Here is a 6,805-nt window from a genome sequence, read left to right as displayed (position 1 = left end):
CTAGGAAACCCAAGATGCACTGAAGTTGGTCAAATAGATCATCAATCATCGGGAGTGGATAATGGTTCTTCACCGTTATGTTATTCAGCTCCCGATAGTCAATGCACATACGATGAGACCCATCCTTCTTTTTCACAAATAAGACTGGTGCTCCCCATGGCGAATTGCTCGGTCGAATGAATCCCTTGTGTAACAGCTCATGCAGTTGTGTAGACAACTCCTGCATCACTGGAGGAGCCAACCGGTACGGTTATTTGGCTATCGAAGCCGCACCAAGAACCAGATCAAACTTGAACTCAACCTGCCTCTCCGGAGGCACCCCAGGCAAATCCTCTAGGAACATGTCTAGATACTCCCACACAATCGTCACATCATCCCCAGTCACCTTACCCTTATCCCGGGTATCCATAACATAGGCTACAAATTTGGAACAACCCTGTTGAAAACTCTCAAAAACACACTATGGTTTCGATTTCTGGACAATGGAAGGTGGAGAGTGGTTAAACATGTCCAAAAGAGGCTATAACGGGGTTTAAATAGGATGCAAACCCTTAAAAATTAGGGTTTTCTCAATCTGTGTGTATGCCCAACGTACTCCCTCGTACGCCCAACATACATAGGTGATGTTCGTGACCAACTTAAGGCTAGTACGCTAAGCGTACCCAAAGAGTAGGCCCAACGTACCAACTAAGGACCAATTTTGTAGAGAATTTGCACTTTAGGGTTTAAAAGGAGACATACCAGAATACGAATGTTAAAAATGGGATCTTATAGGCATTTCATCGAACATTTAGAGGGCAGAAAAATTATGAAAAATCACAAGAAATACATATAATTATGACCAAATATACCTTAGATTAACATTAAAAGAAATAACTTTGAATCTTTCAAAGCTAAAATAGATAACCCAATATCTAATACCCACAAAGAATATATAACAAAATTAAAGAATGTAATACAGAATTAAAGAATCAAAAGTGGACACAACGGTGATATCTTCAAAAAGTAATTCGATTCAAAGTTATTTGAATCATCATCCAAAATATAGCAATATCAACAAGATCATAAGCAACAATATTTACAAATCAAAACTAGAAAATCCATTATCTTTGAATAATTTTAGTTTTTTGTATTGATCACAACAATTACATCACTCGGTGGAAGTTGATGACTTCTTTTTTTTAGTCTAAGTTATAAAAAAGCGGTATGTGAGCTATAAAAATGTAATCTTTAATTCAAAAAGAAAAGAGTGGCTGATTATTTAAAAACATACCTTTTCCAGATGTTACAGATTGAGATCTTTATCAGATAATTCTTCAAGAATCCTTGAAGCTTCAGAAGGAGGACCGCCAATAGAAACATTACCGACAACGGGATAGTTTCACATCATTATTTACATTGTTGTTGCGATTTTGAGCCATAGTGTTTGATAATAGCACAACAACCATAATCTCATCTAAAGCCCCTTCTCATCGTCATTACCATCGAGACTGAAAAAAAAATGAAGGGGTATGAGAGAACAATCATCAGAAAAGGTTAAGGAAAATCACTGTAACATCCCCAAAATTTTTTGACCAATTATAACTTTTCAAAACAACCCATTTACTAATAAAGGTGTTTACAAAACATTATTTCCATAACATTATTTAAAAATCAGTGTCTCCCAAGATCAATGACATAAGATCAGGATGTGTACGGTCACGCCTTCGCCTTGCCACAGTTCTCTGAAGTACCTGAAACCATAAACCAAAACTATAAGCACAAAGCTTAGTGAGTTCCCCCAAAGTACCACCACACAAACAAATAACATATACCAACAAACAACATGCATACAGAGCCTTTAGCATTACTGGACCGCCTTACAGGCCTTCAACCTATCTGGACTGCTCACAGCACCTTCAGCATGACTAGACCGTTGCACCGGGCCTTCAGCCTATCTGGACCGTCCTCCGGGTCTTCGGTCTGACTGGACCGCCTTTTAGGGCCTACAGTCTATCCAGTCCGCCCTGGGTGTCTTGGCCTTCTGTACAAAGCAGGATCGCCTCAACCCAACCAACCATAACATTCCAACATACACATAACTAATAAACATATAACCATGCATCAGACAAACATGCAGATTTAACGGTCACTACCGCATGCTAACATCTTATCTACTAGGAAACGGATCTAACAAATCATTATAGCATAGCAACATCCTATCTACCAGGATACAGATCTAACAAATCACTACATTACACAATCATACGATAAACTAAGATAACAATCCAAAGGGTTGGCCTTGGTGCCTTCGACCCGCAAGTACAGTAAGGAAAACTCACCTCAATTCGCTGATACTCAAATGACTGCTCGTACCACCGAACCGGATAACCTCACGCCAACTAACAATAAATACAATCTTAATCAATAATTAACTTGATAACCAAAAATCCAAGGCCCACTCCATAACTAACTTCCTAAAGGGTAAGAAACCATTTTACCCTTTGCTTACTTGTTCCATAACCAAAGCCCATCCCAACATGCATAGAAATCCTAAAACCCAAAATGGCAACCCAAAGCCCAAGAAAAAATCAACAAAAGCCCAGTATGGCCCAACTTCCTAATTAGGCCTAAAGTTCTCAATGGACCAATACCAAGAAAGTCCTCAGCGCACCATGGCCCAAAAACAGAAGCCTAATGGCCCAAATTCAAAAAGGCCCAATAATCTTGAATTAGGTATTATGCCCCGCATACTCAAGATGTATGACCCACGTACATGGCCTCAAAGCACTAAGTACAAGTCATTTATGCACAAACTCAACATTACGTTGAGCGTATACTTACGTACGCCCAACGTACTCCTCAGACCCCTTTTTCGCTCCAATAAACCCTTAATTGGTTAAGACAAAGTGCCAAACTCTCATATTTGATTTTATAAGACTACTTCTCATGTAAAGTTGGCAACTTTATGTGCTTGCATGGCAAAAAGGGACTCAAAAGCTCAATAAGGACTTTAAAAAGTTCTTAATGCTTGCATGGACCAAAATACACTATAAAGCTTGCATTTTTATGAACCTAGGATTAAATAGAGCCAAGATCTAGCACCATTGCTTCTGGAGTAGATCAAAAACCCATCTTTAACACATAGACTCCAAAAATGCACAAAATACTCCATGAAATAGATCTAACATATAAGATCACCAAGGTAGAAACTTTATACCTTCAAGATGTAGATTAAGATGCAACAAGCTTGGATCCAAAAGCCTTAAGAAATCTCACACTTCTCCAAGAAGCTCCTTCTTCTTCTATGTGAGGAGGTGCACGATCAAGCCTTTACCTTCCCGCGATCATCCGAAGTACCTGAAACCAAATCCAAAATCGTAAGCCCGAAGCATAGTAAGTTCTCCCAAATACCAAAGTCATACAAACCAGAACAATATCATAACAAACAACATGCATATAGAGTATTCAGTATTACTGGACCGCCCTTACCGGGCCTTCAGTCTGTCTCGCCCACTCTCAGAACCTTCAGTATGTCTGGTCTGCCCTACCGGACCTTCAGCCTGTATGGACCATTCTTTGGGCCTTCGGCCTGACTGGTACGCCCCATTGGGCCTTCATTCTATCTGGGCCGCCCTGGGTCTATTGGCCTAGAGCACAGAGTAGGACCGCCTCAACCCACCTGCAAACACACAATCAACATATAGATATCAAAAGCTAGCTAGCATGTACAGACAGTCATACAGATCTAACAGATCACTAATCATATCATCATCCTATGTACTAGGATACAGATCTAACAGATCAAAAGCATATCACCATCCTACATACCAGGATACAGATCTAACAGATCACTAAGCATATCATCATGCAATAACCAGGATAACAATCCAAAAAGGGTCGACATTGGTGCCTTCGGCCCTATTAGCATAGTGAGGAAAACTCACCTCATAAGTAGTGTTGACCGATAAAATCAAATCCCAACTCACAGCTCCGAAATCAACTGCCTGTAACCACCATATGACTAATTCCCTTTAAATCCCAAATTACCAAAATACCCTCAGAAGTCAAACTTGGCCAGCCATGGTCAAAGTCAAGGTAAACAGTCCATGTTGACCCAACTTATCGAGTTCCTTCATATCTCAGAATTTCATGAAAAGCTCAAGACAACTCGTCGAGTTACCAGAGCAACTCGTCGAGTTCTTCAGTGTCCAGAAACCAGGAAAAACTTAACCAACTCGTCGAGTTCACTCAGTATCCAGAAAGCGGGAAACCATATCCAACTCGTCGAGTTGTCTAAGAAACTCGTCAAGTTTTCCTATCTTAATGTATTCAACCCTTTCCAATCGAAACCAAGGCCCCAAACTATAGATCTAGCCCCTTGGGACTGAGATACCACGTAAAGTTGCTAACTTTATGTGCATACAAGGCATCAAAGAGACTAAAACACTCATATGAAGCTTATTATGGGTTTTAGAGCATGAAGGAGGGCCTAGACTTAATAAAGTTGAAAACTTTAAGTCCAAGGAGGCCCTAAGATGCTCAGATCTGAAATCCTAGCTTCAAAGCATGCTCAAAACCAGGAATAACTCAAGAATAAGCTAGAAATGATCATAAACTCTCTAATGGAGAGATCTAACAGAGGAGTGATCAAGATGGCGACTTTTTACCTCCAAATGGTTGTAAAAACAGTGAACCTCCTGTATCTAAGGCCTTCTACGCAATCCAACCTCTTCAAGCTTCTAGTTTCCTCCAAAAGAACACAAGATTTACTCTCCAACGCTCACACACACTCAAGAAAGTAATAAAGCACAAATAGGGTTTCTCTCTAGAAAATAAGGTGGTAAGGGAGGCCGGTGAGGGGACTTAAGGTCCTTTAAATGGGGTGCAAACCCTAAAAGTTAGGGTTTTCATGCACATGCTCAACTCGTCGAGTTGGGATCCTCCTACTCGTCGAGTAGGTTCCATAATCCACACGACCTTATTAGTTTCTACAGGTCGAGGCCTCCAAATCATCGAGTAGGTCGTATGTGATGTACAAAAATCCTTAAAATTTCATACCTGGGAGTCGGGATGTTACACCCTCCTACTACTACGCCATGCGTACACTCGTGTACCCCCTGCGTACCTGGTGAAACCCTAATTTCACCAATCTTCCGAAGGCCATAACTTTTTCATTACAAGTCTGTTTTCGACGGTCCTTATATCCACGAAAAGGTAACGAGAAGCTCTACACTTCTATAAACTCATACCGGCCTTAAGACCTTCCAAAAAAATCCAATTTCCATAAAAACCCGAACTGACACTTTACCGAAATACCCCTAGCCTCCCAAAACACAAATTAAACACCCGGATCACCTCAATTACATTACTCGCACCTAAATGGGTATAGATCTCACCTTTACAAAGGCCCTAAGCCTTATGATTCCTAATCTTTGGGACACAACCTCAAATTAGGAATCGATTCGGAACAAGGTGTTACAATCACCTGAAACATTTTATAGGGAACAAGGGGGTGTCTGTGAAGAAAGATGGTGGTCGATGATCAATCATTTAAGCCTTAGAAATACATCGTACTCTCACGGTTTTGCTCGCATGGTGTCAAGAATTGAGCAGAAGGACCGAACTTTTTAGGGAAATCCATTTTATGATTTCCAACTCGACGGTGATGATGATGACGATTGTTTGTTGTTTGTCGATACGGGTTACAGATGGTTGCCAATAACGTTTGTAATAGGGAAAAATGGGATTCAATTGGTATGTGTTTGTTTGTTTGTGTATGTGCAGACCATTGATAAATATATGGTGTTTGTTACCTTAATTTTAGGGTATGTATTAATTGAATTATTATTTTTACCATAATTAGATATACTAAGATTACCATTATACCCTTTTATAATTTATTAATAACTCTCTCTCTCTCTATATATATATATATATATATATATATATATATATATGAGTTTAGGGAATATGTGACTGTTATGTACCCAAGCTTATATATAAAACCCTCTAAACTATGTAGTTTTGATATATATATATATATATATATATATATATATATATATATATATATATATATACTCAAACTAATCATGATATCTCATTTACTATTCTTCCTTAATCATGTGACTTACTAAACCTATCGAATTTTTTTTTCTTCATTGTGTCTAAGAACTTAAAGCATTAAAAGTCATGACCTTTTAACCAACCATACTAAATTTTAAATGAAAACTAATAGAATAAAAGTTAAAAGAAAAACATGAAATAACTCAATCAAGCTTTTCACAAATTATTTGATATAATTTTTCAATTGAAGTACAAAATATTTGACTTATATTCATTAAAAAGTATTGATTTTTCACTTTCCCTATAAACTTCAATGATGTTTTGCAATAAAAATATATATAATTGATCTTTTTCGTTCCATAATTTAACTCAATTCAATGGTATTTTATTAAAACAAAATTAAGAGAAAATGAAATTGTATTTGTTTTGTTTAAAAATTCGTCATTTAAAGGGTTTTATACCTAAGCTTCAGTACATAACAACCACATATTATATATATATATATATATATATATATATATATATATATATATATATATATATATATATAGACACACACACACATATTAGCCGTTTACTGACGTCAAACGACGGGTGCGAATAGTTTTTTCAAAATATAGTTTCTAGAAACGATTAGTTTTTTTTTTTTTTTTTGCGCAAATAGTTTATTACATCTAAACAATTATCAATAAAAGTCATGATGACATAAACGAAATCAATAAGTTGTACATTATTAATCGCGCAACACTTCTTTATA

Source organism: Lactuca serriola, chromosome 7 (genome assembly GCF_051521515.1).
Source record: "Lactuca serriola cultivar US96UC23 chromosome 7, Lser_US96UC23_V15, whole genome shotgun sequence".
In the NCBI taxonomy this organism is placed as follows: Eukaryota; Viridiplantae; Streptophyta; class Magnoliopsida; order Asterales; family Asteraceae; genus Lactuca; species Lactuca serriola.
The sequence above is the reverse complement of the archived record's forward strand: the minus strand, read 5'-3'. Positions refer to the sequence as shown.